This window comes from Osmia lignaria, unplaced genomic scaffold (genome assembly GCF_051020975.1).
Source record: "Osmia lignaria lignaria isolate PbOS001 unplaced genomic scaffold, iyOsmLign1 scaffold0003, whole genome shotgun sequence".
Lineage (NCBI taxonomy): Eukaryota > Metazoa > Arthropoda > Insecta > Hymenoptera > Megachilidae > Osmia > Osmia lignaria.
The window spans coordinates 11,785,671-11,800,020 of NW_027478160.1; positions in this window are offsets into that span (position 1 = coordinate 11,785,671).

Here is a 14,350-nt window from a genome sequence, read left to right on the forward strand (position 1 = left end):
ATATTTTTTGATCAGATGCGTTGTTCTCGAGATATATCGAGATATTTAAAAGTTCCGAAGCCGCACCAACATAATAGAGATACAGAAACACCGTGGCCCCTTTCTTTGAGATAACTCTGCACTAGTGCGAGCCGCAAATGCCACTTCCAGCTTAGCTGTGCAGAAGAAGAACAACAAGAAGAAGAAATATCTCGAAATATGCCCGTCAGGCCCCTTCCATTGAGATAAATCTGCAAATATCTCGGAAACGAAGCGAGCTATGGCAAAATGTTAAGAGACCTTTTTTGTAGAGAATTAAGTTTCCTACTTTTTATGTTCTATGATATTTTTTGATCAGATGCGTAGTTCTCGAGATATATCAAGATATTTAAAAGTTCCGAAGCCGCACCAACATAATAGAGATACAGAAACACCGTGGCCCCTTTCTTTGAGATAACTCTGCACTACTGCGAGCTGCAAATGCCACTTCCAGCTTAGCTGTGCAGAAGAAGAACAACAAGAAGAAGAAATATCTCGAAATATGTCCGTCAGACCCCTTCCCTTGAGATAAATCTGCAAATATCTCGGAAACGAAGCGAGCTATGGCAAAATGTTAAGAGACCTTTTTTGTAGAGAATTAAGTTTCCTACTTTTCATGTTCTATGATATTTTTTGATCAGATGCGTAGTTCTCGAGATATATCGAGATATTTAAAAGTTCCGAAGCCGCACCAACATTATAGAGATACAGAAACACCGTGGCCCCTTTCTTTGAGATAACTCTGCACTAGTGCGAGCCGCAAATGCCACTTCCAGCTTAGCTGTGCAGAAGAAGAACAACAAGAAGAAGAAATATCTCGAAATATGTCCGTCAGGCCCCTTCCCTTGAGATAAATATGCAAATATCTCGGAAACGAAGCGAGCTATGGCAAAATGTTAAGAGACCTTTTTTGTAGAGAATTAAGTTTCCTACTTTTTATGTTCTATGATATTTTTTGATCAGATGCGTTGTTCTCGAGATATATCAAGATATTTAAAAGTTCCGAAGCCGCACCAACATAATAGAGATACAGAAACACCGTGACCCCTTTCTTTGAGATAACTCTGCACTATTGCGAGCTGCAAATGCCACTTCCAGCTTAGCTGTGCAGAAGAAGAACAACAAGAAGAAGAAATATCTCGAAATATGTCTGTCAGGCCCCTTCCCTTGAGATAAATATGCAAATATCTCGGAAACGAAGCGAGCTATGGCAAAATGTTAAGAGACCTTTTTTGTAGAGAATTAAGTTTCCTACTTTTTATGTTCTATGATATTTTTTGATCAGATGCGTTGTTCTCGAGATATATCGAGATATTTAAAAGTTCCGAAGCCGCACCAACATAATAGAGATACAGAAACACCGTGGCCCCTTTCTTTGAGATAACTCTGCACTAGTGCGAGCCGCAAATGCCACTTCCAGCTTAGCTGTGCAGAAGAAGAACAACAAGAAGAAGAAATATCTCGAAATATGCCCGTCAGGCCCCTTCCATTGAGATAAATCTGCAAATATCTCGGAAACGAAGCGAGCTATGGCAAAATGTTAAGAGACCTTTTTTGTAGAGAATTAAGTTTCCTACTTTTTATGTTCTATGATATTTTTTGATCAGATGCGTAGTTCTCGAGATATATCAAGATATTTAAAAGTTCCGAAGCCGCACCAACATAATAGAGATACAGAAACACCGTGGCCCCTTTCTTTGAGATAACTCTGCACTACTGCGAGCTGCAAATGCCACTTCCAGCTTAGCTGTGCAGAAGAAGAACAACAAGAAGAAGAAATATCTCGAAATATGTCCGTCAGGCCCCTTCCCTTGAGATAAATATGCAAATATCTCGGAAACGAAGCGAGCTATGGCAAAATGTTAAGAGACCTTTTTTGTAGAGAATTAAGTTTCCTACTTTTTATGTTCTATGATATTTTTTGATCAGATGCGTTGTTCTCGAGATATATCAAGATATTTAAAAGTTCCGAAGCCGCACCAACATAATAGAGATACAGAAACACCGTGGCCCCTTTCTTTGAGATAACTCTGCACTATTGCGAGCTGCAAATGCCACTTCCAGCTTAGCTGTGCAGAAGAAGAACAACAAGAAGAAGAAATATCTCGAAATATGTCTGTCAGGCCCCTTCCCTTGAGATAAATATGCAAATATCTCGGAAACGAAGCGAGCTATGGCAAAATGTTAAGAGACCTTTTTTGTAGAGAATTAAGTTTCCTACTTTTTATGTTCTATGATATTTTTTGATCAGATGCGTTGTTCTCGAGATATATCAAGATATTTAAAAGTTCCGAAGCCGCACCAACATAATAGAGATACAGAAACACCGTGGCCCCTTTCTTTGAGATAACTCTGCACTAGTGCGAGCCGCAAATGCCGCTTCCAGCTTAGCTGTGCAGAAGAAGAACAACAAGAAGAAGAAATATCTCGAAATATGTCCGTCAGGCCCCTTCCCTCGAGATAAATCTGCAAATATCTCGGAAACGAAGCGAGCTATGGCAAAATGTTAAGAGACCTTTTTTGTAGAGAATTAAGTTTCCTACTTTTTATGTTCTATGATATTTTTTGATCAGATGCGTAGTTCTCGAGATATATCCAGATATTTAAAAGTTCCGAAGCGGCACCAAGATAATAGAGATACAGAAACACCGTGGCCCGTTTCTTTGAGGTAACTCTGCACTATTGCGAGCTGCAAATGCCACTTCCAGCTTAGCTGTGCAGAAGAAGAACAACAAGAAGAAGAAATATCTCGAAATATGTCCGTCAGGCCCCTTCCCTTGAGATAAATCTGCAAATATCTCGGAAACCAAGCGAGCTATGGCAAAATGTTAAGAGACCTTATTTGTAGAGAATTAAGTTTCCTACTTTTTATGTTCTACGATATTTTTTGATCAGATGCGTAGTTCTCGAGATATATCAAGATATTTAAAAGTTCCGAAGCCGCACCAACATAATAGAGATACAGAAACACCGTGGCCCCTTTCTTTGAGATAACTCTGCACTATTGCGAGCTGCAAATGCCACTTCCAGCTTAGCTGTGCAGAAGAAGAACAACAAGAAGAAGAAATATCTCGAAATATGTCCGTCAGGCCCCTTCCCTTGAGATAAATCTGCAAATATCTCGGAAACGAAACGAGCTATGGCAAAATGTTAAGAGACCTTTTTTGTACAGAATTATCTTTCCTACAATTTACGTTCTCCGATATTTTTTGATCAGAAGCGTAGTTTTCGAGATATATCGAGATATTTAAAAGTTCCGAAGCCGCACCAACATAATAGAGATGCAGAAACACCGTGGCCCCTTTCTTTGGGATAACTCTGCACTATTGCGATGCCACTTCCAGCTTAGCTGTGCAGAAGAAGAACAACAAGAAGAAGAAATATCTCGAAATATGTCCGTCAGGCCACTTCCCTTGAGATAAATCTGCAAATATCTCGGAAACGAAGCGAGCTATGGCAAAATGTTAAGAGACCTTTTTTGTAGAGAATTAAGTTTCCTACTTTTTATGTTCGATGATATTTTTTGATCAGATGCGTAGTTCTCGAGATATATCGAGATATTTAAAAGTTCCGAAGCCGCACCAACATTATAGAGATACAGAAACACCGTGGCCCCTTTCTTTGAGATAACTCTGCACTAGTGCGAGCCGCAAATGCCACTTCCAGCTTAGCTGTGCAGAAGAAGAACAACAAGAAGAAGAAATATCTCGAAATATGTCCGTCAGGCCCCTTCCCTTGAGATAAATATGCAAATATCTCGGAAACGAAGCGAGCTATGGCAAAATGTTAAGAGACCTTTTTTGTAGAGAATTAAGTTTCCTACTTTTTATGTTCTATGATATTTTTTGATCAGATGCGTTGTTCTCGAGATATATCAAGATATTTAAAAGTTCCGAAGCCGCACCAACATAATAGAGATACAGAAACACCGTGGCCCCTTTCTTTGAGATAACTCTGCACTATTGCGAGCTGCAAATGCCACTTCCAGCTTAGCTGTGCAGAAGAAGAACAACAAGAAGAAGAAATATCTCGAAATATGTCTGTCAGGCCCCTTCCCTTGAGATAAATATGCAAATATCTCGGAAACGAAGCGAGCTATGGCAAAATGTTAAGAGACCTTTTTTGTAGAGAATTAAGTTTCCTACTTTTTATGTTCTATGATATTTTTTGATCAGATGCGTTGTTCTCGAGATATATCGAGATATTTAAAAGTTCCGAAGCCGCACCAACATAATAGAGATACAGAAACACCGTGGCCCCTTTCTTTGAGATAACTCTGCACTAGTGCGAGCCGCAAATGCCACTTCCAGCTTAGCTGTGCAGAAGAAGAACAACAAGAAGAAGAAATATCTCGAAATATGCCCGTCAGGCCCCTTCCATTGAGATAAATCTGCAAATATCTCGGAAACGAAGCGAGCTATGGCAAAATGTTAAGAGACCTTTTTTGTAGAGAATTAAGTTTCCTACTTTTTATGTTCTATGATATTTTTTGATCAGATGCGTAGTTCTCGAGATATATCAAGATATTTAAAAGTTCCGAAGCCGCACCAACATAATAGAGATACAGAAACACCGTGGCCCCTTTCTTTGAGATAACTCTGCACTACTGCGAGCTGCAAATGCCACTTCCAGCTTAGCTGTGCAGAAGAAGAACAACAAGAAGAAGAAATATCTCGAAATATGTCCGTCAGACCCCTTCCCTTGAGATAAATCTGCAAATATCTCGGAAACGAAGCGAGCTATGGCAAAATGTTAAGAGACCTTTTTTGTAGAGAATTAAGTTTCCTACTTTTCATGTTCTATGATATTTTTTGATCAGATGCGTAGTTCTCGAGATATATCGAGATATTTAAAAGTTCCGAAGCCGCACCAACATTATAGAGATACAGAAACACCGTGGCCCCTTTCTTTGAGATAACTCTGCACTAGTGCGAGCCGCAAATGCCACTTCCAGCTTAGCTGTGCAGCAGAAGAACAACAAGAAGAAGAAATATCTCGAAATATGTCCGTCAGGCCCCTTCCCTTGAGATAAATATGCAAATATCTCGGAAACGAAGCGAGCTATGGCAAAATGTTAAGAGACCTTTTTTGTAGAGAATTAAGTTTCCTACTTTTTATGTTCTATGATATTTTTTGATCAGATGCGTTGTTCTCGAGATATATCAAGATATTTAAAAGTTCCGAAGCCGCACCAACATAATAGAGATACAGAAACACCGTGACCCCTTTCTTTGAGATAACTCTGCACTATTGCGAGCTGCAAATGCCACTTCCAGCTTAGCTGTGCAGAAGAAGAACAACAAGAAGAAGAAATATCTCGAAATATGTCTGTCAGGCCCCTTCCCTTGAGATAAATATGCAAATATCTCGGAAACGAAGCGAGCTATGGCAAAATGTTAAGAGACCTTTTTTGTAGAGAATTAAGTTTCCTACTTTTTATGTTCTATGATATTTTTTGATCAGATGCGTTGTTCTCGAGATATATCGAGATATTTAAAAGTTCCGAAGCCGCACCAACATAATAGAGATACAGAAACACCGTGGCCCCTTTCTTTGAGATAACTCTGCACTAGTGCGAGCCGCAAATGCCACTTCCAGCTTAGCTGTGCAGAAGAAGAACAACAAGAAGAAGAAATATCTCGAAATATGCCCGTCAGGCCCCTTCCATTGAGATAAATCTGCAAATATCTCGGAAACGAAGCGAGCTATGGCAAAATGTTAAGAGACCTTTTTTGTAGAGAATTAAGTTTCCTACTTTTTATGTTCTATGATATTTTTTGATCAGATGCGTAGTTCTCGAGATATATCAAGATATTTAAAAGTTCCGAAGCCGCACCAACATAATAGAGATACAGAAACACCGTGGCCCCTTTCTTTGAGATAACTCTGCACTACTGCGAGCTGCAAATGCCACTTCCAGCTTAGCTGTGCAGAAGAAGAACAACAAGAAGAAGAAATATCTCGAAATATGTCCGTCAGGCCCCTTCCCTTGAGATAAATATGCAAATATCTCGGAAACGAAGCGAGCTATGGCAAAATGTTAAGAGACCTTTTTTGTAGAGAATTAAGTTTCCTACTTTTTATGTTCTATGATATTTTTTGATCAGATGCGTTGTTCTCGAGATATATCAAGATATTTAAAAGTTCCGAAGCCGCACCAACATAATAGAGATACAGAAACACCGTGGCCCCTTTCTTTGAGATAACTCTGCACTATTGCGAGCTGCAAATGCCACTTCCAGCTTAGCTGTGCAGAAGAAGAACAACAAGAAGAAGAAATATCTCGAAATATGTCTGTCAGGCCCCTTCCCTTGAGATAAATATGCAAATATCTCGGAAACGAAGCGAGCTATGGCAAAATGTTAAGAGACCTTTTTTGTAGAGAATTAAGTTTCCTACTTTTTATGTTCTATGATATTTTTTGATCAGATGCGTTGTTCTCGAGATATATCAAGATATTTAAAAGTTCCGAAGCCGCACCAACATAATAGAGATACAGAAACACCGTGGCCCCTTTCTTTGAGATAACTCTGCACTATTGCGAGCTGCAAATGCCACTTCCAGCTTAGCTGTGCAGAAGAAGAACAACAAGAAGAAGAAATATCTCGAAATATGTCTGTCAGGCCCCTTCCCTTGAGATATATCTGCAAATATCTCGGAAACGAAGCGAGCTATGGCAAAATGTTGAGAGACCTTTTTTGTAGAGAATTAAGTTTCCTACTTTTTATGTTCTATGATATTTTTTGATCGGATGCGTAGTTCTCGAGATATATCAAGATATTTAAAAGTTCCGAAGCCGCACCAACATAATAGAGATACAGAAACACCGTGGCCCCTTTCTTTGAGATAACTCTGCACTAGTGCGAGCCGCAAATGCCACTTCCAGCTTAGCTGTGCAGAAGAAGAACAACAAGAAGAAGAAATATCTCGAAATATGTCCGTCAGGCCCCTTCCCTTGAGATAAATATGCAAATATCTCGGAAACGAAGCGAGCTATGGCAAAATGTTAAGAGACCTTTTTTGTAGAGAATTAAGTTTCCTACTTTTTATGTTCTATGATATTTTTTGATCAGATGCGTTGTTCTCGAGATATATCAAGATATTTAAAAGTTCCGAAGCCGCACCAACATAATAGAGATACAGAAACACCGTGGCCCCTTTCTTTGAGATAACTCTGCACTATTGCGAGCTGCAAATGCCACTTCCAGCTTAGCTGTGCAGAAGAAGAACAACAAGAAGAAGAAATATCTCGAAATATGTCTGTCAGGCCCCTTCCCTTGAGATATATCTGCAAATATCTCGGAAACGAAGCGAGCTATGGCAAAATGTTGAGAGACCTTTTTTGTAGAGAATTAAGTTTCCTACTTTTTATGTTCTATGATATTTTTTGATCGGATGCGTAGTTCTCGAGATATATCAAGATATTTAAAAGTTCCGAAGCCGCACCAACATAATAGAGATACAGAAACACCGTGGCCCCTTTCTTTGAGATAACTCTGCACTAGTGCGAGCCGCAAATGCCGCTTCCAGCTTAGCTGTGCAGAAGAAGAACAACAAGAAGAAGAAATATCTCGAAATATGTCCGTCAGGCCCCTTCCCTTGAGATAAATCTGCAAATATCTCGGAAACGAAGCGAGCTATGGCAAAATGTTAAGAGACGTTTTTTGTAGAGAATTAAGTTTCCTACAATTTATGTTCTATGATATTTTTTGATCAGAAGCGTAGTTTTCGAGATATATCGAGATATTTAAAAGTTCCGAAGCCGCACCAACATAATAGAGATACAGAAACACCGTGGCCCCTTTCTTTGAGATAACTCTGCACTAGTGCGAGCCGCGAATGCCACTTCCAGCTTAGCTGTGCAGAAGAAGAACAACAAGAAGAAGAAATATCTCGAAATATGTCCGTCAGGCCCCTTCCCTTGAGATAAATCTGCAAATATCTCGGAAACGAAGCGAGCTATGGCAAAATGTTAAGAGACCTTTTTTGTAGAGAATTAAGTTTCCTACTTTTTATGTTCGATGATATTTTTTGATCATATGCGTAGTTCTCGAGATATATCAAGATATTTAAAAGTTCCGAAGCTGCACCCACATAATAGAGGTACAGAAACACCGTGGCCTCTTTCTTTGAGATAACTCTGCACTATTGCGAGCTGCAAATGCCACTTCCAGCTTAGCTGTGCAGAAGAAGAACAACAAGAAGAAGAAACATCTCGAAATATGTCCGTCAGGCCCCTTCCCTTCAGATAAATCTGCAAATATCTCGGAAACGAAGCGAGCTATGGCAAAATGTTTAGAGACCTTTCTTGTAGAGAATTAAGTTTCCTACTTTTTATGTAGTATGATATTTTTTGATCAGATGCGTAGTTCTCGAGATATATCAAGATATTTAAAAGTTCCGAAGCCGCACCAACATAATAGAGATACAGAAACACCGTGGCCCCTTTCTTTGAGATAACTCTGCACTATTGCGCGCTGCAAATGCCACTTCCAGCTTAGCTGTGCAGAAGAAGAACAACAAGAAGAAGAAATATCTCGAAATATGTCCGTCAGGCCCCATCCCTTGAGATAAATCTGCAAATATCTCGGAAACGAAGCGAGCTATGGCAAAATGTTAAGAGACCTTTTTTGTAGAGAATAATGTTTCCTACAATTTACGTTCTATGATATTTTTTGATCAGAAGCGTAGTTTTCGAGATATATCGAGATATTTAAAAGTTCCGAAGACGCACCAACATAATAGAGATACAGAAACACCGTGGCCCCTTTCTTTGAGATAACTGTGCACTAGTGCGAGCCGCAAATGCCACTTCCAGCTTAGCTGTGCAGAAGAAGAACAACAAGAAGAAGAAATATCTCGAAATATGTCCGTCAGGCCCCTTCCCTTGAGATATATCTGCAAATATCTCGGAAACGAAGTGAGCTATGGCAAAATGTTAAGAGACCGTTTTTGTAGAGAATTAAGTTTCCTACTTTTTATGTTCTATGATATTTTTTGATCAGACGCGTAGTTCTCGAGATATATCAAGATATTTAAAAGTTCCGAAGCCGCACCAACATAATAGAGATACAGAAACACCGTGGCCCCTTTCTTTGAGATAACTCTGCACTATTGCGAGCTGTAAATGCCACTTCCAGCTTAGCTGTGCAGAAGAAGAACAACAAGAAGAAGAAATATCTCGAAATATGTCCGTCAGGCCCCTTCCCTTGAGATATATCTGCAAATATCTCGAAAACGAAGCGAGCTATGGCAAAATGTTAAGAGACCTTTTTTGTAGAGAATTATGTTTCCTACAATTTATGTTCTATGATATTTTTTGATCAGAAGCGTAGTTTTCGAGATATATCGAGATATTTAAAAGTTCCGAAGCCGCACCAACATAATAGAGATACAGAAACACCGTGGCCCCTTTCTTTGAGATAACTCTGCACTAGTGCGAGCCGCAAATGCCACTTCCAGCTTAGCTGTGCAGAAGAAGAACAACAAGAAGAAGAAATATCTCGAAATATGTCCGTCAGGCCCCTTCCCTTGAGATAAATATGCAAATATCTCGGAAACGAAGCGAGCTATGGCAAAATGTTAGGAGACCTTTTTTGTAGAGAATTAAGTTTCCTACTTTTTATGTTCTATGATATTTTTTGATCAGATGCGTTGTTCTCGAGATATATCAAGATATTTAAAAGTTCCGAAGCCGCACCAACATAATAGAGATACAGAAACACCGTGGCCCCTTTCTTTGAGATAACTCTGCACTATTGCGAGCTGCAAATGCCACTTCCAGCTTAGCTGTGCAGAAGAAGAACAACAAGAAGAAGAAATATCTCGAAATATGTCTGTCAGGCCCCTTCCCTTGAGATATATCTGCAAATATCTCGGAAACGAAGCGAGCTATGGCAAAATGTTGAGAGACCTTTTTTGTAGAGAATTAAGTTTCCTACTTTTTATGTTCTATGATATTTTTTGATCAGATACGTAGTTCTCGAGATATATCAAGATATTTAAAAGTTCCGAAGCCGCACCAACATAATAGAGATACAGAAACACCGTGGCCCCTTTCTTTGAGATAACTCTGCACTATTGCGCGCTGCAAATGCCACTTCCAGCTTAGCTGTGCAGAAGAAGAACAACAAGAAGAAGAAATATCTCGAAATATGTCTGTCAGGCCCCTTCCCTTGAGATATATCTGCAAATATCTCGGAAACGAAGCGAGCTATGGCAAAATGTTGAGAGACCTTTTTTGTAGAGAATTAAGTTTCCTACTTTTTATGTTCTATGATATTTTTTGATCGGATGCGTAGTTCTCGAGATATATCAAGATATTTAAAAGTTCCGAAGCCGCACCAACATAATAGAGATACAGAAACACCGTGGCCCCTTTCTTTGAGATAACTCTGCACTAGTGCGAGCCGCAAATGCCGCTTCCAGCTTAGCTGTGCAGAAGAAGAACAACAAGAAGAAGAAATATCTCGAAATATGTCCGTCAGGCCCCTTCCCTTGAGATAAATCTGCAAATATCTCGGAAACGAAGCGAGCTATGGCAAAATGTTAAGAGACGTTTTTTGTAGAGAATTAAGTTTCCTACAATTTATGTTCTATGATATTTTTTGATCAGAAGCGTAGTTTTCGAGATATATCGAGATATTTAAAAGTTCCGAAGCCGCACCAACATAATAGAGATACAGAAACACCGTGGCCCCTTTCTTTGAGATAACTCTGCACTAGTGCGAGCCGCGAATGCCACTTCCAGCTTAGCTGTGCAGAAGAAGAACAACAAGAAGAAGAAATATCTCGAAATATGTCCGTCAGGCCCCTTCCCTTGAGATAAATCTGCAAATATCTCGGAAACGAAGCGAGCTATGGCAAAATGTTAAGAGACCTTTTTTGTAGAGAATTAAGTTTCCTACTTTTTATGTTCGATGATATTTTTTGATCATATGCGTAGTTCTCGAGATATATCAAGATATTTAAAAGTTCCGAAGCTGCACCCACATAATAGAGGTACAGAAACACCGTGGCCTCTTTCTTTGAGATAACTCTGCACTATTGCGAGCTGCAAATGCCACTTCCAGCTTAGCTGTGCAGAAGAAGAACAACAAGAAGAAGAAACATCTCGAAATATGTCCGTCAGGCCCCTTCCCTTCAGATAAATCTGCAAATATCTCGGAAACGAAGCGAGCTATGGCAAAATGTTTAGAGACCTTTCTTGTAGAGAATTAAGTTTCCTACTTTTTATGTAGTATGATATTTTTTGATCAGATGCGTAGTTCTCGAGATATATCAAGATATTTAAAAGTTCCGAAGCCGCACCAACATAATAGAGATACAGAAACACCGTGGCCCCTTTCTTTGAGATAACTCTGCACTATTGCGCGCTGCAAATGCCACTTCCAGCTTAGCTGTGCAGAAGAAGAACAACAAGAAGAAGAAATATCTCGAAATATGTCCGTCAGGCCCCATCCCTTGAGATAAATCTGCAAATATCTCGGAAACGAAGCGAGCTATGGCAAAATGTTAAGAGACCTTTTTTGTAGAGAATAATGTTTCCTACAATTTACGTTCTATGATATTTTTTGATCAGAAGCGTAGTTTTCGAGATATATCGAGATATTTAAAAGTTCCGAAGACGCACCAACATAATAGAGATACAGAAACACCGTGGCCCCTTTCTTTGAGATAACTGTGCACTAGTGCGAGCCGCAAATGCCACTTCCAGCTTAGCTGTGCAGAAGAAGAACAACAAGAAGAAGAAATATCTCGAAATATGTCCGTCAGGCCCCTTCCCTTGAGATATATCTGCAAATATCTCGGAAACGAAGTGAGCTATGGCAAAATGTTAAGAGACCGTTTTTGTAGAGAATTAAGTTTCCTACTTTTTATGTTCTATGATATTTTTTGATCAGACGCGTAGTTCTCGAGATATATCAAGATATTTAAAAGTTCCGAAGCCGCACCAACATAATAGAGATACAGAAACACCGTGGCCCCTTTCTTTGAGATAACTCTGCACTATTGCGAGCTGTAAATGCCACTTCCAGCTTAGCTGTGCAGAAGAAGAACAACAAGAAGAAGAAATATCTCGAAATATGTCCGTCAGGCCCCTTCCCTTGAGATATATCTGCAAATATCTCGAAAACGAAGCGAGCTATGGCAAAATGTTAAGAGACCTTTTTTGTAGAGAATTATGTTTCCTACAATTTATGTTCTATGATATTTTTTGATCAGAAGCGTAGTTTTCGAGATATATCGAGATATTTAAAAGTTCCGAAGCCGCACCAACATAATAGAGATACAGAAACACCGTGGCCCCTTTCTTTGAGATAACTCTGCACTAGTGCGAGCCGCAAATGCCACTTCCAGCTTAGCTGTGCAGAAGAAGAACAACAAGAAGAAGAAATATCTCGAAATATGTCCGTCAGGCCCCTTCCCTTGAGATAAATATGCAAATATCTCGGAAACGAAGCGAGCTATGGCAAAATGTTAGGAGACCTTTTTTGTAGAGAATTAAGTTTCCTACTTTTTATGTTCTATGATATTTTTTGATCAGATGCGTTGTTCTCGAGATATATCAAGATATTTAAAAGTTCCGAAGCCGCACCAACATAATAGAGATACAGAAACACCGTGGCCCCTTTCTTTGAGATAACTCTGCACTATTGCGAGCTGCAAATGCCACTTCCAGCTTAGCTGTGCAGAAGAAGAACAACAAGAAGAAGAAATATCTCGAAATATGTCTGTCAGGCCCCTTCCCTTGAGATATATCTGCAAATATCTCGGAAACGAAGCGAGCTATGGCAAAATGTTGAGAGACCTTTTTTGTAGAGAATTAAGTTTCCTACTTTTTATGTTCTATGATATTTTTTGATCAGATACGTAGTTCTCGAGATATATCAAGATATTTAAAAGTTCCGAAGCCGCACCAACATAATAGAGATACAGAAACACCGTGGCCCCTTTCTTTGAGATAACTCTGCACTATTGCGCGCTGCAAATGCCACTTCCAGCTTAGCTGTGCAGAAGAAGAACAACAAGAAGAAGAAATATCTCGAAATATGCCCGTCAGGCCCCTTCCATTGAGATAAATCTGCAAATATCTCGGAAACGAAGCGAGCTATGGCAAAATGTTAAGAGACCTTTTTTGTAGAGAATTAAGTTTCCTACTTTTTATGTTCGATGATATTTTTTGATCAGATGCGTAGTTCTCGAGATATATCAAGATATTTAAAAGTTCCGAAGCTGCACCCACATAATAGAGGTACAGAAACACCGTGGCCTCTTTCTTTGAGATAACTCTGCACTATTGCGAGCTGCAAATGCCACTTCCAGCTTAGCTGTGCAGAAGAAGAACAACAAGACGAAGAAACATCTCGAAATATGTCCGTCAGGCCCCTTCCCTTGAGATAAATCTGCAAATATCTCGGAAACGAAGCGAGCTATGGCAAAATGTTTAGAGACCTTTCTTGTAGAGAATTAAGTTTCCTACTTTTTATGTAGTATGATATTTTTTGATCAGATGCGTAGTTCTCGAGATATATCAAGATATTTAAAAGTTCCGAAGCCGCACCAACATAATAGAGATACAGAAACACCGTGGCCCCTTTCTTTGAGATAACTCTGCACTATTGCGACCTGCAAATGCCACTTCCAGCTTAGCTGTGCAGAAGAGGAACAACAAGAAGAAGAAATATCTCGGAATATGTCCGTCAGGCCCCTTCCCTTGAGCTAAATCTGCAAATCTCTCGGAAACGATGCCAGCTATGGGAAAATGTTAAGAGACCTTTTTTGTAGAGAATTAAGTTTCCTACTTTTTATGTTCTATGATATTTTTCGATCAGAGGCGTAGTTCTCGAGATATATCAAGATATTTAAAAGTTCCGAAGCCGCACCAACATAATAGAGATACAGAAACACCGTGGCCCCTTTCCTTGAGATAACTCTGCACTATTGCGCGCTGCAAATGCCACTTCCAGCTTAGCTGTGCAGAAGAAGAACAACAAGAAGAAGAAATATCTCGAAATATGTCCGTCAGGCCCCTTCCCTTGAGATAAATCTGCAAATATATCGGAAACGAAGCGAGCTATGGCAAAATGTTAAGAGACCTTTTTTGTAGAGAATTAAGTTTCCTACTTTTTACGGTCTATGATATTTTTCGATCAGAGGCGTAGTTCTCGAGATATATCAAGATATTTAAAAGTTCCGAAGCCGCACCAACATAATAGAGATACAGAAACACCGTGGCCCCTTTCTTTGAGATAACTCTGCACTAGTGCGAGCCGCAAATGCCGCTTCCAGCTTAGCTGTGCAGAAGAAGAACAACAAGAAGAAGAAATAT